At 38.9% G+C, this 26,219-nt stretch overlaps 1 protein-coding gene across 1 annotated transcript in view; it reads right to left on the reverse strand.

The window, feature by feature from the left end:
- Positions 1 to 26,219, reverse strand: part of Hdac9 (histone deacetylase 9) — an 897,356-nt gene that overhangs the window by 117,924 nt on the left and 753,213 nt on the right. The gene's annotated exons all lie outside the window — the stretch shown is intronic.

Genomic DNA, 26,219 nt, shown 5'->3' on the forward strand with positions numbered 1-26,219 from the left:
TGCTTTTACAACTTAAAAATTATTTTTTAAAATATTTGTCATGGTAGGGGGTGACTCTTGCAAAGGAAAAACATGAAATTCCCTTAATAGAATCCAGATTATAATGTTAAGTGAGTCCAAGGTCAGACACACCAGGAATGTGGCAGCCTCATCCCTGGCAGAGGCCCTCCTGGCCCTACTCACGCACATCAGCACTCACCTCTCAGATCCTCCGAGCTCCCTGGCTCTTCTCATCCCTGCTAGTTTTAGAGAGAATGACTAATGGGTGCCACAGGACTTCAGAAGAGAATTTTTATGTCGGCCTTAAGCTCAGTGTGCATCATAAAAACTCAAATTTCAAACTGTTTAATAAAATGGGTAAACTGCACACGATCATGAACTTTAATAGTAAGACCTCTACTGTCTGTTTATGAAATAACTAAGACAAGCACTATAAGAGTGAGCCTTTGGTAGCAGAAAGCAGAATGATTAGTTTCCTGATTTTCGTTTGATTTTCCCAGATTTTCTACTATGTCCATGTATTAATTTTACATAAAGGAAATTGATTGTATGTCATAAACAAGAAGTTGAATTTATAAAATATATAATTAAATACAACTTGTCTAGAGATATAAATTAATTCAATTTTTTCTAATAACTCCTTTGCTATTATAAACTGTCATTCACTAAGCTGACATACATGTGTGTGTGTGTGTGTGTGTGTGTGTGTGTGTGTGTGTGTATGAACAATAGTTTTTCAACAGCTGGGAAACCATATAAATCTGAACTACTTGTTAATGAAACTAAGCAAAAATAAAACATTATTTACTATGTATAACTTATGCTTTTCTTCAGCAAAAAATCTTTAGTACAGTTATATTATCTGAAGAGATACATTAAATACATTAAATTCTTTCCCAACAGCATCAAGTCTGACGTTTTAGTTTTTATGAGAGCATTATACATAATCATTAACCTTTACTCACGAATGAAATGTTCATGTTTTGGTGAGCCATTAGAACAAATTTTCTCAAAGACTCAAGAATATATTCTCAAGATACTATCTTTAGTTTGCTAAGTACTAGATACTCTATAGGGAAAAATTATTTGGTTTCTTTCTGAGGCAAGCAACGCATCTGCTGTGAGGGTCATTCCTGAATTCACAAACCTGGGATTAACAGTCTTACAAAGATTTCACCAAACTCCACCTCTGGGGACACAATCTCATATATGCAAATTCACTCCAAAATTAAGAAAATTCTTGGAAATAAAACCTAGTTAGCTGTAATTGTCAACTTGACACAACATAGAGTCAGTTATCTGAGAGGAAAGCCTTTGATTGAGGAATTGCTAGATTAGACTGGTCTATGGACAGGTCTGTAGGGGATTGCCTTGATTATTAATTGATGCAGGATGGCCCAGTCCACACTGGATGGCACCATCTCTAGGCAGGTGGTCCTGGGCTGTATGAGAAAGATAGCTGAGCATGAGTAAGCCAGTTAGGAAGCAGCATCCCCCATGTTTCCTGCTGGCTGTTATGGCTGCCAGTGAATTCCCCGGTCAGAGGTGATGCTGCATGGAATTGCAAGCTGTCCTGCCTTTAGTTTCCTGCCTTAAATTCCTTCCTGGCATCTCCAGTGATGGATTATGACCTGGAAGTGTGCAATGAAGCAAAACCTTTCTTCTCCAAGGTGCTTTTGGTCATGGTGTTTGTCACAGAAACTGAAAGGAAACTAGAGCACCACATTATCCTTCCAATTAAAATGATACATTCTTAGAATCTTTTCCAAGTGGTGGCTGCCAAATGAATTTACTGTGCATGATTACAATAGATCTCTATGATGCTATGCTGCAAAATGTACTGCAAATATTCTATCAAACAAAAAAAATCGTATCTCAATAGATGCTTATAAATAGTAACATTGGTAATGTTCATCCACTTGAACTCAAATGCATTGTCTTTGTTGCAAACACTCCTTTGGTTTAAAGATTGTTCAGTCTCAAACTGAGTCTTATTTATTGTCCTGTTGTTGACATAAAACTATTTCTTGCCTACATATCTGATAAACTGATAGAACTAATAGTTCCCAGGTCTCTTTATTTTGGTAACTGGTGGCACACACCTTTAATCCCAGCACCTGGGAGGCAGAGGCAGGCGGATCTCTGTGAGTTCAAGGCCAGCCTGGTCTACATAGTGAGTTCCAGGACAGCTGGGGCTACAGCTTTATGTCTCAAAAACACCAAAAAAAAAAAAAAAATCATAGAAGTCTTTGAATTCTTCTATTTATAACACTGAATTTCCATTATTCAAAATATCTGTGGTCTCACTATGGTTTGAATATCCTTTCCAAAATTCATGTTGAAATTTAATTGACATTGCTACATTATAGATCATTGCCATCACCATGGGAGCGAGCTCCTGACATAAGGATGAGTACACCAAGATTTTTTCTCTGTTCTGTACCTGCTTCTACCATGTAATAACAATATTGAGGCCCACAACAAACACTAGCACCATAGTCTTGGTCTTTCTAGCCTCCAGAATAATTTGTTAAATAAATTTAAGTCTTGTAACAAATATCTAGCTTCTGATGTTCTGTTATATCAACACGTAATGGACTAAGACCATGTGTGAAAGATTGAAAAACTCTTATGAGTAGGAAAACAGTGTCATTTTCCTTGACCAAATTCCTCAAATGCACACATTTAATGTTTTATCCCAAGAATTGGATTTTCTTGTTAAAGATAGCAAGCACGTTTGCTTTCGCTATCACACATTTCCCAATAACCATGATGCCCACCCCCCCAGTGACAAGGACCAGTCACTGTGCAGATTGTGTTCAAATAGTAACCTCTGATAAAAGAACACAGCAATTCTTGAAGATATTATTAACACCAGGACAATATCACCCCAAGTATGAGGTGAATGTGAAAACTGTGTGATGACCAAAAGCAAGGAAATGCTCAGAAGGGGCTAAGGACATGTCCACAGGGCATATGGACCAATGCAGAAGAGCTCTGGATGTCTGAAACTGGAATAATTCCAGGAACAAAAGGAGTAATGCTAAAATTGAATTATAACCTGTGGAATCATATAAGTAATCACAAGCTTATAGTATAATAAGTAACTGAATAAATAGAAAGAAGAGGAAACAGATTTTTCCTTATTGTAGAAACTGTCTACTAATAAATGTTGAGAAATTTAAGGAAATAGAACTCTCATTTGAATAAGTCAAAAGTAATGGAAGGTAGAAAAATTCTCAGATTCTATACTATTTCCAAACAGGGAATAATGGGTGATGCATATAACAACTCTAATTTTTTTTGAAAACTATAATTTCAGAATTATTTCAAGATAAAAAGTGAATATCAGCTAAAAATGTTACCAATAAAACAATGGGAATATTATCAGCAAACAAATTTTTTTAAAACAAATTTTGAGTACAGCAAAATTGGGAGCAAACTAGGAAAATGAACTAAACAGATAGCTCCTGCCCTGGGCATGTTATAGAGGACCAGAGAAGAGATAAGAGGCACCCCCTCCACCCACTGGGAACAGATACAGTACAAGGTGGAACTGAGAACAAGAAATTAAAGACAAGTCCATCAGCAAAGACCACCAGATTATATCTAAACACCTTAATTGCCTTTCTCCATGCTAGCCAGGAACTCGCTATGTAGACCATTTTAGTTTTCTCATTGCTTTAGCTAAGTAGCTAAGCAGCTTAAAGGAGGAGGGGTTTTTCTTGGCTCACAGTTGGAAGGTATTATCCATTATTGCAGGAACCCGTGGTGGCTGGAGCTGGAAGATGCTAGCTTACACCTGGCCAGACCAAGAAGCAGAGACTGTGGAAGGTGGGGTTTGGCCCCAAGCCCAGACAACCAGATATCTACTTCCTTCAGCTAGGCCTGATCTTGCAGCTGGTCAAAGCAGGATTGACGGCATATATTTCTTTCACCTTCACCTGACCACTGCTGATTCTCTGTGCTCAAAGAGCAGCCTTCCTCTTCCCTTTATATATGTCTCTGGGGAAAGCCCACGCAAGTGTGAGTACATTTTCAGTATAGGAGACGCAGAACATGTGTCTAGATGCTAAACACCGTACAGAAATAAGAATCCCATTTTAGAAACCTTTCCACGAGATTTAAGCAACGGATTCAAAATATGAACTTCCGCATTTGAGTCAGATATCTGGAATGAGTTCCTCTCTAGTCAATGGCCAAACCACTGCCTAAACTGACATTGAGTCAAGTGAAGTGCTATCCTTAAGCTGAACCTCACTAATGATCTACGATGACTCACAGTGGCATGTGCTGAGTGAACAGTGAGATACCACCTACTCATTTGACAAGCTCAGTGTTAGAAGAGAGCAGCAAGGAGAGGTGGTCTGGCTATAAGGAAGACAGAGGCCAGCAAGGAGAGGTGGTCTGGCTATAAGGAAGACACAGGGCAGCTCCACAGCCTAGACACAAAATGTGTGCGTGTGTGTATGTGTGTGCGTGTGTGTGTGTGTGCATGTGGGTATATGTATGTGTGTGAATGAAAGTATACAAATATCAGGGTGTACATGTGGAAGTCAGAGGACAAATTTGAGTATCAGTCCTCTGAATCCATTGCTCCAGTCTCATGGGATGACACCCCCAGTGGGATTCTCTTCTCTGTATTGTGTTTAGTGTCTGGACACATGGTCTGTGTCTCTCACCTAAGTTCTTCCAAGGGCAATTGCACAGAAACATCACAACTTCAACCCATTCATTTTTTCACTTACCATTTTTTTAACCAGTGGCCATTGATCTCAGGGTTCACAGACAGCCCTTGATCTGCCTTCACAGACTTTACATCTTCATAGAGAAGAGTGTTTGGAGAAGCAAGCATGCAGTGAGAATTAAAGTGAATCATACATTATGCAGAAAGGCACAGGAGTGATTGATGAGGTTGCGATATGGATCCGCAGAAACTGCTACTCCAAGGTAGGGACAGTGCATCAAGTGAGGCAGGTCATGAGCAGCTAGTTATGGAGGAAGAGCAGCTGTCAGATGGGAGAGTGGGGCAAACACCCTGGAGTGGGAGGGACCTTGAGGTACTCAGGTGGCTGACACACAGTGCTGAAAATAGAAGACACCTGCAATGAAGCCACGACATGCGGGCCTTGGAGTTCACTGCAAGTGCTTTGGATTTCACTGTGAATGAGAGGGGAGACCGGAAAGACTGGAGTGGCTGTGCTATAGTCTGAGTAACATCACCTAAGGCAATGCCCCACTTATAATGGCGTATTTAATCACAGTTCTGTGAACTGTGGGTGAAACACCATGCCTACATTTCTCTTTATGTCTAATTGTAGGTCATGGCCTAAAAGCATCAGATTATAAATTATGCATTTTCAGATGTTATAAGGGTTTCTGTTATTTTAAGTCTTTCTAACAAAGAAAAGAACACATAACATCATGCACATTTTCATCTACTGACATATGTATACAGGAAGGACAAGGGATAATGCTGCTGAGGACAACTCATCATGACAGTCGGAAGTGGCAAAGAGCAGCAGATCCAGACAGCTGCTTGGCCATCCCAGCATCCATGCCACTGCTGGACCACCGTGAAAGTGTTGAAGAGATGCAACCAAGGGCCATCTGTGGGGGACACCAGTGCTGGCAGTCCTAGGCACACCTAGCAGAGTCACTGTTCACCCTTAGTCACACTGGTTTTGACTTAAGCCCTGCTCCTCTAGCCTTCATCACACATCTCCTCACACACCCAATGTACACACCCACTAGCCCACACACACGCACACACACACCCAATACCTCCCTGCACACACACACACACACACACACACACACACACACACACAACATCTACATGCCCAACATACATCCATTCCCAACACCTTCAAACAAGCACACTCCAGCACACTTGCACAACCTCTCAAAACACACCCACTAAGCATACCCCAACATACACACCCAACACATTCACACTCAGCATGCACACCCACAACCCAAGCCCAACATACACACACAACTCACAAACCACACAGCACACATACCATGCAGCACACATGGATGGTTTCTTTTACTGTTCTCCTTTCTTTTGTTCTCTCGGTTTGTACATACAGCTCTCTCTTTTTCACTCTCCCACTGATAAACAGTCTTTTTATCTGCACTTTGAAAATACATCCAGAAACTTACCACACCCCAACACCTCCCCAACTCTTGCCCTGGCTGGTGGCAGCCACATAGTCTCCCAGATAGAGCTACAGTGCAGCAGGTGTGCTTCCCCTTGCCTCTTGCGGACAGCAGGCAGCCAGGATGCATATTTGATCAGATCCCCACCATCTCCACTGGGGTACAGCAAGGTTAATGGTCCACACGGCCTTGGACGGTGTAGCTGCCCAGCACTGCTCTCACTCTGTGCCTTCACTTGTTGCCAAGACTCTAATCACAAATATGCTGAACTCACTCTGGACAAAAGAGTGTTTTAACAATCTACACTTTTATTTTTGTGAATGCACATAATACAACACATCATTTGACTATTTTATAGTATACAGTCCAGTGGCAATAAAACATTCATTGTTATGCAACAATCATTCAACTCCAAAAAGTTTTTCCTCTTCCCCAATTAATTCTATGTGATACAAACAATTACTTAATAAATTTCCCCCCCTCGTCTCCATTGTGATGACCATTCCACTTTGCTGTCTATGATTATAACAATTTGTTTAGGGTAAGATCAGTGCTCTGATTTACTTTCTTTTAATATTTTATTATTTTTATGTGTATGAATGTATTGCCTGCATGCAGGCAAATGCACCTGTGTCGTGCAATGCCCGTGGAGGTCAGAGGAGAGTGTCAAATCCCTTGGAACTGGATTTACCAGATGGTTGCTAGCTGCCATGTGTGTGCTGGGAATTGAACCTGGGTCCTCTGTAAGAATATCCAGTGCTCTTAACTGCTGAGCCATCTCTTCAGCCCCTCTGATTTTCTTCCTCCCTCACCCCCATTCTTCTTTCCTTTTCTTTCTTTGTATTGTGTCAAGAGTATTTATCATGACAGTCACATTCTCAATGAAAATTGAACCGCACTTTGTTATTTGTAGGCACAGCATTGAACAACAGATCTTCAGAAGTTACTCATTTTGCATAGCTGAAACTTTATTCTTTAAGTAACACCTTACTTCCTTCTCTCCCCAGGTCTTGATAATCATCTCTATACTCTCTGTTCTGATTATTGAACCATCTTCAACACCTCATCTCTGTAAAATTTTGCTATTTGTACTTCTGTGTCTTGTGTATTTCACTGTGTTGTCCTCAAAGTTAATACATGTCACATATGAGCATGCCAAGGCACATATGTGGAGGTCACAGAACAAGCTCTGGGGTCAGTCTTCAACTCCAGCCTTGTCTGAGGCATGGTCTCCTTTTTTCTGCTGTATATACCACGCTTGTTGGCCCACATCCTTTCTAGGTTTCTATTATCTCTCCCTCCCATCTCCTGGTGGAAGCTCTGGGCTGGAATTACAGACACTAGCCCTGTGCATCTGATCTGGCTTTTATGTGGACTCTGGGAATTGAAATTCAGTTCCTCATGTTTGTGAAGCAAGTACTTTACCTAATGAACCACCTCCTCGACCTTGCCAAATTTCTTTTTTAAGAGTAAATAATATTCCACTGTATGTAAATTCCTTTTTAATCTATCCATTCAAAGATGGTAAGGCTGCTTGCTATGAAGTCCTGGGGATTCTGTCCACTGACACTGCGAGATGGTGCAGACACTGTTTCCTGCACTTTGCTTCTCACGCTGTTTTGTTCTGCTTTTCCTTCCACTACATTTATCTTCCAAAATGACATGATTAATTTATTTTTTAATGATATTCACTGTTTACTTTTGGATTTCTTCACTCACTGTGATCTCCCCCAGGGAATTCTCATTCCACTGAGGCTTACTTAGGACACGGTGAATATTGAGCAAATAGTTGCTGAACAGACTCTCAAATGATACTCCCTCTGTTTGGGGGGTTTGGGTGGGCTTTTTTTTTTCTTGATTTTTTTCAGCTCGGTTTTCCTTTGTCCCACACTCTTCTTCGGGCAGAACATTTCACAAATCTATCTGAAACAGCTCTTGTCTTGTTAGTTCATTGTATAGCAACTTTGGCTTTTAGTGCAAAAATCTGATTTATAAAGCTCTTTACAAAGTCAAATTAGGAACGATAACTGTCAGAAAATGTAGCTGCTCATTAAGCTCATTTTATCCCTAATTATACTGATGAGGAATACGGTGAGAAAATGCACTTCAAAAGTTAGGACAGGCGTGGAATGTGACTTCCATCTCTCTAGAGAGCATAGTGTTTTATTTTTCTTTCCTGTGTCTACAGAGATTGTCTCTTTTTGTCCCCATAATTCTACTTAAAATGAATTCCCACTTATGTTTTTATAGTTTTGTCCATTGACTTCCAAATTTATCTCAGTGCCATCTTCTGTTTTTTTTAGTGGCATTTATAGTCTAGTAGTTATTTAACTAATAATGGAAGTATATGTACAAAAAATGCTTCACTTGAAAAGTACTATACTTTTGTATGGTACAGCTTAAATAGGAATCAAAAAAAAAACACTCAGATATCATTATTAAAAAAGGGATCATCAGCTGAGAGTTCATCATTTTCAGGATCATTAATGAGAAGTCCTTTCCAGGCAGACATTTAAACATTAAGAGAGAACAATTTTCTGTTTAATTACTTAGTACGGATTCTACTATGTACAGTTCACAAAGTCAAAGATGCTATATATCAACATACTTTCTGCCATGTGTATGCGTGTGTGTGTGTGTGTGTGTGTGTGTGTGTGTGTGTGGTGTTGTGGGAACAGCATATGCATACATGCATGCCAGGTGTACACACCCATGAGTGTATATGTGACTGATTTTTTAGATGGTCTCTCACTCAGTCTGGAGTTCTCTGACTGGGATAATCTGGCTGCAAATAAGTTCCAGGGCTCCATCTGTCTCTGTCCCAAAATGCTGAGGCTAGGTTAGTGGCACATGTGGCTGTCCCTAGTTTTTATCTGGGTGCTGGGGATTTGAATTCAGACCCTCTTGTTTTCACAGCAAGTGCTTTATTAACCAATGAGCATCAGCCCATTATAGTTTATTGTATCAACTGATCTACAGCCAATCTGCTGAGCATGTGTTTGATCTTGCCTTGGTTTATTATGAAACTGATAATAATAATATTGCTTACTTTATTATGAGAATATGTAGAATTAATATAAGACCTTATACACAATATTTGATATATAGTGAACTCCAAATGAATATTAACTTCACAATTCATTGTGCATTACCCAAATTATCACATTTTATACATTATTTCTTTTTTAATCTTATTTTATTAATTTTTTTTCATACAGAACATCCCAGTCTTACTCATCTTTATACCCGCATCCCAAATGGCACCCTCCCATAGTCTCTCCTCCCCCACTGGAGCCCATATACTCTGTCATCCCTATTACTGTCCACTGTGTTGTCAGTGTCCGCAGCCATTCCCCAGTGGAAGTCCATCTGCTGAGTCTAGTCAGCCTATCAAGAGTTCCTTGTTTTAGGAAGATCAGCTCTTTCTCATCTAGCAGCAATCAGTTGCCAACATTCTTTTAGTTAAGATTGGGTTTTGCTGTTCATTATCCCAGTCCCATGCTGGGTTACTGTCTGGGAGCCTCATATGTGGATCCTAGCACCAAATCTTTATAAGTGAGTATATATCCAGACATAACTATAGGAACCAGGATAATGAAAAGGAACCAGGGAGATAAAGGAAAAGAAAGAACCTGAGAAAGAAGAACAGTAGGAAACAGGTGTTACTAAGGGAGATATGGATAAAAATGGGGTTATGTTAATGGGATGGGGTTTACACAAGGAACCTTGGGGATAAAGGGAAAGAAGGAGTTCAAAAGAGGTGGGACCATAGGAAAAGGGTATGATTAAAGGAGAAATGGGAAAAATGGGGGCACTTTAAATGGGGAAACCATGGTGGAAGGGTTAGACAGTGAGAGAGATAAATAATGCCTAGTTAATTTAAAAAAATCAGAGGGAACCATATTAGCCCAACAACTTATTGACAAATTACACATACAACTAGTTCAAGGAACAAAATATATGTCTAGTCAAGGTTAATCTGAGAACATGTGGTTTTTGCTCAACCTTTATTTACATAGCACATGGTAATTAAAAGTTCTCATTAGAAATATCTGTGTGTGTTCTTATACATTCAATATATATTATAGTTTAAAAAGTTCATTCTTTTAATCACAGTTTTCAATATGACATTTAATACATTTATATTGCCTTAGTACATTAAAATTCCAATGTCTAATTTTTAAACTCATTGATTTAAAAGATAATACTTGAGATGACTTAAGGAAAATTTTTTTGCCTAAAATGTGTCATGTAGCCAGTAATGTTATGACTAATTTAGAGATATTATTTAATGTACCTCTGAACTAATTCAGATATATTACTCAATGTTCCTCTGAACAGAGGGGTGAGAAATAAAACTTTCTCAACAGTATCTCTTCTTGGTTCTAGGATATCACCAGAGAGCATGGCATTATATTTACAATAGCATAATTAGTATTACTATGGATATAAAATAATGGTAGCTCACGATACAAAGTTCTACACTAAAACATAGCAAGCTCAGCAAAATTGTAAGACTGCTTGTCTATGGGTAAAGAAATTCTTGTCTGATTAGCATATATACACACAGTGATAAGGTTTTGCTTTTGTTAAAAATTGTATTGGTGTTTGACCTAGAAAAATCAGCACACCAGAATTAGAAATTTTAGACATGATGAGTTTTGAGCTTTCAGAAGTCATCTAAGAGTTAATATGGAAATAAACATTCTTTTACTGAGAAATACAGAATGTAATATATTTCAATACACATGTATGTATAAACATATCTTTATATTATATGTCCCTTTGCAGCCATTATTGAACAAAAGTATATAAATACCATGTAGTTCAATATGCCAAAAATGTGGCAATAATTTCACAACAGTGGTTCTCAAGAAGTATTTTGTTATGATACTAAATGTGGGCCCAGTAACTTACAGATGGTCTTACATACATAGTTTTACAAGCATACCTAAATCAGGTCTTCAAATCTATAATGGCAAAGACTGGAAAGCATCGGGGGTTCAACTCTCTCTCTGCCACAAGTTATCTAAAAGAAGCCGGAGTCCTCAGACATGAATGTTGGGCCATGAGGGGGTGGGGGACCAAGGGTCTTCTCCAGCATCATGCACTAGAGCTGTTAATTTTTTTCTGAACACCTTGAAGAATGTCATTAATTGCTGGAGCAAATATGTGTTCCCCTCTGGTTGCAGCAGATGCCCGCAGCGAGATGTTAGTTCACATCTCCATAGAAAGCTATAAGTATATATTCTCTTATGTCTAGCTCTCTTATTCCTTATTACTTCATTTTTCTTCTTTTTATTTCTTACCTTTACCTCTTTTCATTTTAAAATCATTTCAGCCCAATTTAGTTTTAAAGGGGACTAAAAAATTTAAGAAGTGTCTGGAAAAAAATTTACGGAAATTAGAACATAAAATTTCAACCTTGCTTCCTTAAGTGAGGAACAAACAGATCACCAAGGAGGAGAGCGTATGCAGAGGATGGAGGGCAGGAGGAGCACAGCAAGCTCCAGGGACAATGATCTTTCCAAATCTTTGTTTATTTTCATTTCTATAGCAACCTGGTGACTGTAAAACATTGCTGTAGCAAACAGAAAGCAAGACACAAAGAAGTAGAACCTGCCTACAACTGAAATAGCAGAGAATTGCTCAGAGAATTTGGAAAACAGATTTTTTTTGTTGTTTAAATAGGTTAATAACACAAAAAAAGTCTACGTAAGTTCTCCCTCCAGTGGGATGAGATGCCTGTGACATGCGAACTTTGCAAACTTAATTACGTGCCCATTTCTTGTTATTACTTCGCTTATCCAAAAAAATCCCTACAGAGATTTTACTACCATCCAATCATCTGTAGGATTTCTCTGCTTTCAGTGGGGTGCAATGTGGAGCTTAGTACACATATTGCATTTCCCCTCACCCGAAGAGCACAGAATATTCTTTTTGTAACGCTTAAAATGGGTCTGTCTTTGGTCTTTGTACAAGTGATTGCATTCCATTAAATATTATTACATGAAGTCAAAGGACTCTGGCTAAAAATTAAATTCAGAATTCTAATAAAATGATGCACACACATACACAAACACACACACACACACAGAGAGAGAGAGAGAGAGAGAGAGAGAGAGAAACATTAGCCTTTATATGTCTTCTCGAAAGAAGAAAATAGAGAAATTTGTAGACATAAAAAGAAGTAAAAATAAAGGTCAGACTTTTGGTGTAAGTAAATGTTCTGTGGTTTATAGAATTCACAAAATAAATTACAGCATGACATCCTTTTCAAGGAACTGTTTGTGTCTTTGGAAAAAGTGTGTATTATTTTTGGTGAACTCTACCTTTTGATGTGGCCTTTCTGAGGGAGGCAGCATCATCAGATTTTTTTTTAATTGAATAACAATGTGAGATGAACAAGACAAAAGGCAAGCTCATTTAGTAATTTAAATCCATCTTGTTCCCTGAGGCATAGCCAGAAACAGACCAAGAAAGAAGAAAGAATGTGAGGCCTGCCTGTAGCTCTGAAGTTCAGGGACAGGCTGTGTCCTCGGCCCAAAGACCAGGCCAACACCGAGGAGCTTGGACTTAACAGCTAAAATGGCAGGGGAATAGGATTAGTCTTGTCAAGGCTAAAAACTGTGCATTTATGCTGAGCACAAGTCCCAGTAACAATAAGATTATTAAACATTTTGACAAAATACTATAAGCCAGGCATGGCAGTTGTATAAAACTCATATGTAGAAAACTCAGTGGCCTTTCCACATACCAAAAACAAGCAGGTTGGGAAAGATATCATGGAAATACTCCCATTTACAATAGCCAAAAAAATGAAACAAAAAACCTAGAAGTAAACCTAACAAAACAAGTAAAAGAATCTTCAATGAAAACTTTAAATCTCTGAAGAAGAGGTTGAGGGAGACACTAGAGATGGAAAGACCTCATGCTCAGGAACTGCTAGAATTAACATTATAAAAATGACAATTCTACAAAAAACAATTTACATACACACTACTAATCAAAATTCCCATGACTTTCTTCACAAAAATAGTAAAAGACATCCTAATTTTTTTTGATGGGGGGAGGAAAGGGTTTATTTTTATTTAGCTTAAATCTCCCAGGTCACAGCTACTCAGGGAGTCCAAGGTAGGAACTCAGGGCAGGAACCTGGAAGCAGGAGCTGGAGCACTGGCTTGCTCCCCTGGTCCCTGCCCAACCTGCTTCCTTATACAACATAGGCCCACCTGCCCAGGGGTGGCACCATTCACAGTGGGTTGTACCCTTCCCCACCATTCAGTAATCAAGGAGATGCCCCACAGATATGGTCATAGACCAGTCCAATGGAAGCAATTCCCCAACTGAGGCTCCCTCAACCCAGATATGTCAAGTCGACACTAAAACTATCCAGCACAATTGACCCCTTTTCAACTTGACACACAGACACATCACTATTAAACCATAACCTTTCCATTTCTTGTCCCCACAATATGTTAACATTAATATCACAATATAAGACAGTGCAACCTTAAAAGCCTCATAACCCTTAAAAAAATCTAAACATTTAAAAGTTCATAGTCTCTTTTAACAGTCTCTTAACTGGGGGCTCCTGTAAAATCCTGAACTGTCTTATTTCCAAAGGGAAGATTCAGGTACACCTAAGCAAAACCTAAGTCCAGGCAAGTAGCTCAAGGCTGGACATCTGGGATTCACTCACGATCTTCTGGTCTCCAAAGGGTTTCAGCAGCTCCACTTCTCTTGCTGTCCACAGCACACACAGCTTGTCTCACAGACCCAGGCTCCATTCCACACCTGCTGCTGCCCTTGGTGGTTATCCTGGTATCTCCAAAAAGTTGGGGTCTCCACTGAAACCGAAGCTGCATCCTCACCAATGGCATTTTCTGGGGTGTCTTTGGGTGCAAAGCCTTGGATTCTCTCCATGACCCCTTCAATCCTGGGGTCTTCACTGCAACTGAGGCTGCACTTTCACCAATGGCCTTTCTTGGTCTCTCAGGGTGTCAAGTCTCAGCTGCTCTGTGATCCCATCACACGTTCAACACCATGCAGGAGACCCTTACACATCACCAAGTCCTGCTTCCGGTGTGAGATGGAGTACCAGGGTCCCCTCTGGATCATAACTTCTGTGCTGACCCTGTTTGGCTACAGCCTCCACTCTATTCACATTCCTGGGCTCTTTTCTTTGCTCCAGACAGGAGATCAGAACAGACTTACACACAGCAAGACCTACAGACACCAGATTGCTGTAGTTCTCAAACATCAACCCCCTGTACAAAGCCCTCTGAGCAGAGCCTAGGCATTCCCACTCTTCCTGGGAGAAGTCTATGGACACATCCTTGACTGTCAATGGATCCTGAAAAGGAGCCATCTCTCTCCTCCTTCTGTGAGTTTCCTTTGCAGGCAATACATGAACAGTCTTCTCTTTCTTTCAAGAAACTTCCTTTCAGTTCACTGAAAATCCACCTTATCTGCCAACAACAAGAGGAAGAAGCACGACAGAAAACAAAATAGGCTGGTCTACTGTCTGCCATCACAACAGGTGCGCAGGAAGAAAGTGCAATGTGGAGACCCCATAGCAGTTTCTGCTTTCCTGAGTTCACGTGGCCTGCCCTGCCAACAAGATTGAGAATTTCTACTACATTCTTGGGAATGTAGCTGCCTTACTTCCTTACCTAAACAAGGCAGGGCAACATGGTTTTGGAATAGAGGCTAAACTAAGCTTTCCTTCAGAAGCACTGCAAGCTGACTCCCAGACTCAATCTTCTGTCTACTACTATTCATCAAAATAGCACTGATGCATCACTTAGCTTCATAGACAGAATCAACAAAAACAAGACAGCTGTAATTCTCCACCATCAGGTTGCTGTACAAAGCCCTGTGAGCAGGTCTAGGAATTCCCTCTCCTCCTTTGAGAAGTCCACAGCCATGTTACTGAATGTCAACACAGCCTTTCCAGATTCCAGAGAGATAAGAGTCCAATATGGAGGAGAGCCATGATGAGAGGCCCTAAATTTTTTACAGAAGAACAAAAGGCTCCAAAGTTAAAGCAATCTTGAGTGAAATGATCATGTTGGAGGGATTACCATACAAGATTTCAAACTATATTACAAAGACATAGTCATAAAAACAGCATGATATTGGCACAAAAACAGACATGTAGATAAATGGAACAAAATAAAAGACTCAAACATGTGCACACATAATAGCCATCTGATATTTGACAAAGATGCCAAAAATACACACTGGAGGAAAGACAGCATCTTCAACAACTTGTGCTAGGAAAATTGGATGTCTGCATCTACAAGAGTGAAATTAGACCCATCTTTCAACCCCAAAATCAATTCCAAATGGATCAAAGACCTCAGTGTGAAGCCTGAAATGACAGAATTGTTAGAACAAACATAAGCAGCATCCTACAAGGTATAGGTGATGGAACAGGCTTAATACATCAGTCTCCATTCACTAGAAATTAAGGCCAGCAACTAACAAATGAAACCTCATTAAACTAAAAAGCAAAAAACAAGCAATGGATTGAAGAGGAAGCCCACAGAGTGGGAGAGAATCTTCACCAGCTATACATCTGATAAAAGCTTAATTTCCAGAATATACAAAAACCTCAAAAAACAATCAAGAAAACAAATGACCTGATTAAAAATGGGCTAGGAATCAGAACAAAGAGTTCTCAAAAGAAGAAATAAAAATGACTAAGAATATTTTTTAAAGTGTTCACTAGCTTTAGCCATTAGGGAAATGCAAATCAAAACTACTTTAAGATTTCATCTTATTCCATTCAGAATGTCTAAGATCAAGAAAACAACTGACAACAAATGCTGGCAAGAAAAGGGAACTCTCATTCACTGTTGAGTTCTAAATTATGCTGGTGGGATTGCAGCCACTATGGAAAACAGTGTGGAGAATTCTCCAAAAGCTAAAATAGATCTACCACATGACCCAGCCAGAGCAGTACTTGGCATATACCCAAAGGACACGATAGCCTACTACAGAGATGCTTAACCATGTTTGTTGCTGCTCTTTTTACAACAGCTAGGAGATGGAAACAACCTAAATGTCCCTCAGTTGATGAATGGATGATGAAAATGTGGTACATACACACAATGGAGCTCTATTCAGTTGTAAAGAAAAACTAAATCATAAAATTTTCACGTAAATGTGTGGAACTGGAAAAATTATACTGAGTGAGGTAACCCAGATCCAGAAAGAGAAATACTGCACTTATGGTTCCTAGCTCCAAATCTTTAGATGTGAGTATATAATCTGAAGTAAAGACAGAAACCAGGAAAGTAGAAAAGGCCAATGGCAGGGGGAGGAGTAGCAGAAAATAGGATAGTAGGGGGAAGGGGAAATATAGAGGGAGGGCTTTAATTGGAGAAGGGGATAGAGGGTAGTACAGAGGGAGAGGGAGGAAAGAGAAATTAATAACTAAGAATTTCTAAAGAAGGGTAGGGAAACATTATTTTATAAGCTTGTTTAAAATTTATGTGTGTATTTGAATGTGTGTGTGTGTGTGTGTGTGTGTGTCTGTCTGTCTGTCTGTCTGTCTGTCTGACAGTCTATAGATAGCTGAATGCTATCTAACAAAAGCCCAGTGCCAAGCATGGGAACCACCCTTCCATTTGTCAGCTAGGGTAGTCTCCGAGACTCCCCAAATAATAAGGTTAATTGCAATTGCTCTTGGTTGCCTGCTAGAGCATCAGGGTAAGACCCTATTGTTGAATATACCACACACGTTGGACACAGGACTTAGAAGAACTGAGCTGGAATTGACCTGGATTCTTCCTCCCTATTATAAAAGGACAAGCTTTTATAATATCAAACAAACATGCTATGTAATCTGCCATGGGAAAAAGCCATCAACAGTCCAACTCAGCTGTAAAGCTTATGAATCACAATTGCCATCCCAACAAATATCCCTAATATTGCATCCTTAATAGTGCAGTGATGGCACTTTGATCTGGGAGATAACCAGCAGAAGTCTAATTGGACTTAAGGGCTCTTTAATGGAGAGAATTCATGTCTGGTACTAAAAATCTAGCCAGCTACCAGTGGCTGAAGACATCATAGATCCTAGAGAACACATGCAGAAACAAACACAAAATATGTATTTGCATATAAGCCATACCCCCACATACATACAAGATTTAAGTTGCTTTAAAAAAATCTTTCCAATTAGCAAAGCAACTTAATCTGGTTTTGATACATTTGTCTTATACATGGATCTGTTCATTCATGAAAAGATTCCTTGCATATCTGCACTGAATCCAAATGCCAGGATGTAAGCTGCTGGGTTTAATAAGATTAAGGCAGATTCCTATACTTCAGAACTCACATGGTATGTAAGAAAGAGACCCGTAAACAAAATTTTCCTCATGTAATGTGGTATAGATATCTAGACAGATATTATTGTGTTTATTTCAAATGACAATTACTCTAACACATAGATTTATAGGTATGGATACAGAAAAGTAAGTTACTGATTTTTCCTAGGGAGTGGAGAAAAGTTTTCACAGAAAAAAAATGGTATTTGAAATGGCTGCTTTAAACAATGGCTAATGGGCTTCAAATTTTTCAAACCACAACTAAGACAAAAAACACCCAACATTTCACCTTCTAAACTAGAATAGACACACACACACACACACACACACACACACACACACGAACACACACTAAACTCGACCCAGTAAATTGATTTCATAGCCTTTTAATGAGCTTCAACTCACAGCTAAATATATGATTTTAAGGAAAAAAACGCAATTACCCATTAAAAGAAAATAATTGCAGACCAAGAAAAGAACATGTTCTAGACATGGACTCCATTAAGGACAGAGGAAACAGTATAAGTTCTGAATGAAAACGAATCATGATATATGAGGGTGAAGAGTTCGAAACTGGTTTGGAGAATTCAAAGGGAAAAGACAATGCTAAGGAATGAAGGAGGAATGCAGGACTAGACTGTGAATAAAGAGACCACTTCCCCCAAAGAGTTCTACAGCATGACAACAGTGACCCAGATAAGATCCTTCAGGTGGGGAGCAGAGTCACCTTTCATTTCAACAAAGATAATCAGGGAGCAGTGGCATACACTGAAACAGTTGAGAGGGAATGTCATGAAGCATTCAGCCAAGAGTAGGTCAGGGTGAGATGGATGCAATGGGCAATTTCAAGTATTATTCCCAAGAAGATATTTAGTCAGATAGCTGTCATAAACAGAAGTTCTAGGAGGAGAAGATTAAAAAAAATAGAATGGTGAAAATGAAACAAAATAGTTTCCATCTCATTTCCAAATACAACTGTGTGAGTGCATGCACGTATGTGCGTGTGTGTGTGTGTGTGTGTGTGTGTGTGTGTGTGTGTGTGTGTGTGTGATGGATCTGGAGTGATGGCTCAATGGCTGAGAGCAATACTGTTCTTGTTCTTCTCCAAACCGAGATCCATTTCCAGCACTTATACCCTGTGGCTCACAATCATCGTTGACTCCAATTTCAGGGAACCTAACACCCTCTTCTGGTCTCAGCAGGCAACTGAACTCATATGCACATATCCACAAAAAGTCACACACACATGCACATTTAAACTATAATAAATCCTTTTTACAAAGTCATGCATTCAACTATTCTTAACAACTGAAATTATTCTTTCAAATTATCATTGTATACGGAAGTTAAAGGATTACTATGAATACCTTAAAATAGTCATAAATGGATTTCCCTGGGCTGCACAGCATCTGGAGTCCTGGGTAAGCCTAACCTTTCCTGGGTAAGTCCAGTGGTGCACACCATGCCTTGACCACCCCCCAGCCTCATTCACCCTCCCAGTTCTCCCAACCTGACTCTCCTCCTAGCCTGGGTACTGGCCTATTTCTTATCTTGGCACCCCAGAAACCTGGGTTGACCTTGTGGCCCAGAGCCACCACTGCTTCCTGATCCTTTGCATTCAGACCAACCCAGTTCCTCCCAGTAGTCCCCAGGAGCCCTTGGGGCTTCTTCCCATGCCATCTCCCTTTGCATCCCTCCTGACACCAGCATCTTTCCTGGGCCCTGCTCCCAGGCCAGCCCACCCCCCCAAATTCCTGAAGGCATCATCTTTCCTGGAGGGATCCAGACCTTAGGAAAAAGCCTGAGAGCATCTGATCCTCATCTGACTTGGGCCTCTGTGGGAACTCCCGAAGAAAGCAACCTGGCCACTCCAATATAAAAACAAAAGACAGAACCTGAAGCCTAGAGGAACCAGCTTTTCATGACCAAAAAGAAAACCACAAAGACACATAAAGTTTACAAAAAGAAGCAGTTTTAACTCAACAAAGGAAGGCTCAAGTCTCACACAAGAATCAGAAACTACAAAAGAAATTCACATGTCAAAGTCACAGAGAAAAAATAATAACATACAAAATAATACATCCCCCCAAGTACCAATACTCCTCCAGAGGAGTCCAGTGAAAACCACCTAGAGATAACACAGGACACAGAACTCAAAAGAACAATTATAAACATGATAAAAGAATTCAGTGAATTTAAAGAAAACAGAAACATGGAAATCAAAAAAGTGAAGGAAGATAGGGATAAACTTCTGAATGAATTCAGAAAAGAGTTAGAAATATTGAAGAATACTCAGGCTGAAATGAAGAAGGAAGTGAAACACAGTAAGCCAATTAGAAATGACAGGAGAAAGCCTCACCAATAGGAAGAATGAAATGGAAAACAATATAAAGACTGGAAGATAAAGTGAACAAATTAGACCACTCAAGCAAAGATTATGAAAAATTTAAGAAAAAAACAAGAATAAAATATGCAAGAATTGTGTGACACCATAAAAAGACCAAACTTATGAATCAGGCATACAGGAAGTAGGAGAATTTCAGGATAATGGTATGGACCAGATCTTCAACAGGATTGTAGAAGAAAATGACCCCAAAATTAAAGAAAGAATGCCTGAGGCTGGAAAATATAAGAAGCAAATAGAACACCAAATAGACAGGACCAGAAAAGAAACTCTCCACGGCACATCATAGTAAAAACATTAAACATAGCTCAAAGAGAGAATACTGAAAGCTGCAAAAGAAAAACAAGTCACATATATAGGAAAATCCATCAGGATTACAGCTGACTTTTCAGTGCAAACTATGAAAGCCGGAAAAGCCTGGACCAAAGTATTCCCAATTCTAAATGACCACAGATGCCAACCCAGATTAGTTTACCCAGTCAAAATGTCCATTATAGTTGGAGGGGAAAGAAAAAATCTTCCATGACATCAATAGGCTGAAGGAATTCATGTCCACAAAACCAGTCCTTCATAGAGTTCTTGAAGCAATACAAAGAGCTGAAGAAAGGAACGACTATACCCAAGGGGTTAAGGAAAGAAATTCAATTAAGGTTTAACTGCGGAAATACACAGCAATATCAAGAATGTGAACAGAAATAAAAATTATGGGATTTAATACACATCTTTCATTAGTAACTTTAAATATCAATGGACTGAACTCCCTAGTCGAAAGACAAAGACTAGTTGAATGAATTAGGAAACAAAACCCATCTTTTTGTTGTCTGCAAGAAACTCATCTCACTTTCAAGGATAGGTACTACCTTAGGTACTACCTTAAGGTGAAAGGATGGAAAAAAATATACCAAACGAATGGTACTAAGAAAAAAACAGGCATTGCAGTTATAATATCTGATAAAATAGACTTTAAACGAAAACTAAAGGAACAGTAAACCAAGAGGATACTACAGTCTTGAACATTTATTCACCAATCTCTGGTGCACCCAGATAAAAACAGGACTACAGGACTTTAAGACCCAAATTAATCCCAACTCATTAACAGTAGTGGACTCAATACCCCATTGTCTCCATTAGATAGGTCAACAGGACAGAGAATTAACAGAGAGACATCTGAGCTAAACAATACCATATATCAAATGGACCTAACAGATATCTACCAAATATTCCATCCAAGCATCAAAGAATATATTTCTATTCAGCACCTCATGGAACCTCCTCCAAAACGGACCATATACTGGGGCACAAAACAACCTCAACAAATACAAAAAGATTGAACGAATTCCATGCATTCTGTCAGACCACAATGCGATAAAGCTTAAAATCAACACCGGAAGAAACCCCAGTAACCACTTGAACACATGGAGATTAAACAACACACTCCTGAATGATGAATGAGTCAAAGGAGAAATTAAGAAAGAAATAAGAGTATTCCTGGAATTAAATGAAAAGGACAATACAGCACAACAAAACCTCTGGGACACACTGAAAGCGGTACTTAGAGGGAAGTTTATAGCTTTAAGTGCATTCATTAAAAAATCAGTAAGAACACAAATAAATGACTTAATGTTGCAACTCGAGACACTTGAAAAGCAACAACAAATGAAAGCCAAACCCAGTAGACTGGAGGAAATAACAAAAATCATAGCAGAAATTAATGAAATAGAAACAAAGAAAACAATACAAAGAATCATCAAATCTAAGAGCTGGTTCTTTGAAAAGATAAACAAGATTGATAGACCACTAGCCCAGTTATACCACAACAGACACCAAAAACTTCCAGAACATTATAAGGGAATACTTTAAGAACCTGTATGCTACTAAATTAGAAAACCTAAAAGAAATGGATGGGTATCTAAAAGCATGGGAACCACCAAAACTAAACCAAGAAGAGATCAACAGCTTAAACAGACCTGTAATACATAAAGAAATTGAAACAGTAATACAAAAACCTCCTGACTAAAAAAAGTCCAGGACCAGATGTATTTACAGCAGAATTCTACCAGACATTTAAGGAAGATCTGTATCCAACACCACTTAATTTATTAAAAAAGATGGAAATGGAGGGAGAACTTGCAAATTCCTTCCATGAAGCCAGCATCACTCTAATACCAAAGCCAGGTAAAGATACAACCAAAAAAGAAAACTATAACCCCACATTCTTAATGAACATAGATGCAAAAATTCTCAAAAAATACAGAAATCAAAAAGATCATCCACCATGATCAAGTTGGCTTTATTCCAGAGATGCAGGGATGGTTCAATACACGTAAGTCAATAAATGTCATAAATCATATAAATGGGCTCAAAGACAAGAACCACATGATCATCTCAATAGCTGCAGAGAAGGCCTTTGACAAAATTCAGCATGTATTTATGCTCAAAGTCCTAGAGGGAATTGAACTGGAGGGAAGATACCTCAACATAATTAAAGCCATGTATAACAAACCTACAGCCAACATCATTCTAAACGGAGAAAAGCTGGAAGCATTCCCATTGAAATCAGGAACCAGACAAGGATGTCCACTATCTCCATTCCTTTACAACATAGTACGTGAAACTCTTGCAAGAGCAATAGACAAGAGCAGGAAATTAAAGGAGTAATAATTAGAAAAGAAGAGATCAAATTATCCCTTTTTGCAGATAATATGATATTATATCTAAGAGATGCCAAAAATTCTACCAGAAAACTCCTAGAAATTATTAATACATTCATTAAAGTGGCAGGCTACAATGTTAATCTACAAAAATCTGTAGCTATTCTATGTACAAATAACAAGCAATCAGAGAAAGGGGCACATGGAAACATTCCCCTTCACAATAGCTGCAAAAAAACCAAAATATTTCAGAATAAACCTGAACAAAGACATTAAAGAGCTCTACAATGAAAATTTTAAATCTTTAAAGAAAGAGATTGAGGAAGACATCAGAAGATGGAAGGACATCCCATGCTCATGGATTGGAAGAATTAATATTGTGAAAATGACCATCCTCCCAAAAGTCATTTATAGATTCAATGCAATGCCAACCAAAATCCCCATGACATTCTTCACAGAATTGGAAAGAAGCATCCTAAAATTCATATGGAAGCACAAAAGACCTCAGATAGCCAAAGCAACCCTGAGCACATAGAGCAATGCTGGGAGTATTACTATACTAGATCTCAAAGCACATTACAGACCTATAGTCCTAAAAACAACATGGTCCTGGTGCAAAAATATACACATAGATCAATGGAACATCAGTGAAGATCTAAATCCAAGTACACGCAATTTCAGCCACCTGATATTTGACAAAGGGGCCAAGAGCACACAATGGAGGAAAGACAGCATGTTCAACAAATGGTGCTGGCAAAACTGGATCTTCATCTGTAGAAGAATGAAAGTAACCTGTATCTTTCACCTTGCACAAACATCAATTCAAAATGGGTCAAAGACCTCCATGTGAAGCCTGAAACTCTGAAACTGTTAGAAGAAAACATTGGCAATAACCAACAAGATATAGATGTAGGAAAGGATTTTCTAAACCGGACATCAATTGTTCAGGAAACAAGGTCAAGAATCAACAAATGGAACCTCATTAAACTAAAAAGCTTCTGTACATCAAAAGTAGCAACCAAGGAAGTGAAGAGAAAACCCACAGAATGGGAGAAAATCTTCACCAGCGACACATCTGACAGAGGTTTAACATCTAGAATATATAACAAACTCAAAAAACAGTCAAGAAAGGAAGTAGCTTGATTAAAAGATGGGCTAAGGAGCTGAACAGAGAGTTCTCAAAAGAAGAAATAAAGATGGCTAAGAAGCATCTTAAAAGGTGGTCAATATCACTAGTAAATAGGGAAATGCAAATTAAAACCACTTTAAGATTTCATCTTACCCCAGTCAGACTGGCTAAGATCAAGAGAACAATGATACCAAATGTTGGAGAGGATGTAGAGAAAGGGGAATGCTCATCTGCTGCTGGTGGGACTGCAAATTTGTTCAACCTCTATGGAAAGCAGTGTGTAGAACTCTTATAAAACTACAAATGAACCTACCATTTGACCCAGTTATACCATTCCTTGGCATATACCCAACAAACTCATCCTATTGCAGAGACACTTGTTTGTTGCTGCTGTTTTCACAATAACTAAGGAGTGGAAGCAGCCTAAGTGTCCCTCAAGTGACAAGTGGATAATGAAAATGTAGTTCATTTATATGATAGAGTTTTACTCAGCAGTAAAGAAAGATGAATTCATGAAATTTGCAGGTAAATAGATGGAACTTGAAACTTATACTAAGGAAAGTAACAGACTCAGAAAAAATAGCACTGTATGTTTTCCCTCATATGTGGATCCTAGCACCAAATCCTGATAAGTATGTATCCAGATATAACTACAGGAACCGGGATAATGAAAAGGAACCAGGGAGGTAAAGGAAAAGAAAGAATCTGAAAGAGAAGAACAGTAGGAAATGGGCATTAACAAGGGAGATATGGATAAAAATGGGGTTATTTTAAGGGGAGAGGGGAAGGAAGGTTATAAAAGGAACCTAGAGGATAAAGGGAAAGAAGGAGCTCAAGAGAGGTGGGACCATAGGAGAAGGGTATTATTAAAGGAGAAATGGGAAAAATGTGGGCACCTTAAATGGAGAAACCATGGCTGAAGGGTTAGACAATATGAGGGATAAATAATGCCTTGCTTATTTTAAAACACCAGAGGGAAACATATTAGTCCAACAACCTACTGACAAATTATACATACAACTATATCAAGGAATATAATATCTCTTTAGGCAAGGATTATCTGAGAATGTTTGGTCTTTGCCCAAGCTTTATCTACATGACACATGGTAATTAAAAGTACCAGACTGGTGGAACCAACTTTCTTGGATGCTTAACAGCCATACTTTGAGGCCTCTACTAATCTGGTCAGAGGGATATAAAGGACAATTTTGGCTCCTTGCCCTCCTAGGGTTACTAAGTTCCAGGTGACTATGAGCATCTCTCAAAATGTCTTGTTACTGTGGTGAGTCACCTGTCCTCTTGATCAAGGAGGCCATGCAGACCCCACCAGATGGACTTGAACTAGTGTCCAGTCTAGAAAAGGATGGTCATCACAGAGGAAACATTTCCTCCATGCTTCCAAGCAAAGCCAGCCATGGTCAAGTAGGACTTTTGACTTATCTTCACATAGAGGGAACAGGTAAAAGAAAGGAGTTAGTGGCTCCTCCCAAACCCATGTGACCCCTGAGGAACAGATCCTCAAATGGCCTTTTCAGTAAAAATAAATTGGTTTATCTGGGCCAACTCTAGGGTCTTAAACACCCAAAAGGAACATATAACCAAAGATTAAAGGGGTCAATATAACTTTTTAAGAGTCCCTATGTATAGCTAAAGGCTATATAACAAGAAACAATGCCAGACAGGAAATACCTTCCTTTCAGTTTTTGGCCAGGGTGGCCGAAGAGACTCCCAGACAGTAACCCAGCAAGAACTCGGAAAATGAACTGAAGACCTCGATGTTATCTAAAGGAATATTGACAACTATTGCTGCTAGATGAGGAACAGCTGATTTTCCTAGATAGGATCAGATAGGATCTCTAGATAGGCTGACTAGACTCAGAGGATGGCCTAGCACTGGGGAACGGCTGGGGGCTCTGACAACACAATGGACAGTAACAGGGATGACAGAGTATATGGGTTCCAGTGGGGTGGGGGAACTATGGGAGGGTACCATTTGGGAAGTGGGTATATAGATGAATAAAAAATCACAACTAAAAAAAGAGTTATATTTGAGGAGGAAGCATAAAAATATACTTCATGTTAATTAGTAGAGGTGATAAAGATTACAGTTGAAATCTACCTGATGACTTTATATCCATACTCAGGTGCCAAGGATCAAGTGTAACCGAGTATGACTAGTAATAATAAGATACATAGAGATTAGAGACTCATGTGCAAACATCTAAGCATTAGTAGAATTAAAAATCAGTTTTTCTGTAGGAAGCAGTATATTTTAAAATGAAATGGAGATCATTTTTAAAGGTTAAAAACTCATTCAGTTTTATGTCTTACAGGGTTTATACTCAGTTCAATACTATATAACTGTATTAATTCAACTGTGAATCTAAAAATTTAGGGCCACTTTTGAAAGAGATTTATCTTTGCTCTGGAAATTATGATTGAGTATGTTAAAGCTGTAAAGGAATGCTTCTTCTAATCATGTGGTTATTAAATAAATTTTAAAAAATAAGTTGTTTGTGTCAGGCATTTTG

This window comes from Nannospalax galili, unplaced genomic scaffold (assembly GCF_000622305.1).
Source record: "Nannospalax galili isolate Female #2095 unplaced genomic scaffold, S.galili_v1.0 scaffold450, whole genome shotgun sequence".
Lineage (NCBI taxonomy): Eukaryota > Metazoa > Chordata > Mammalia > Rodentia > Spalacidae > Nannospalax > Nannospalax galili.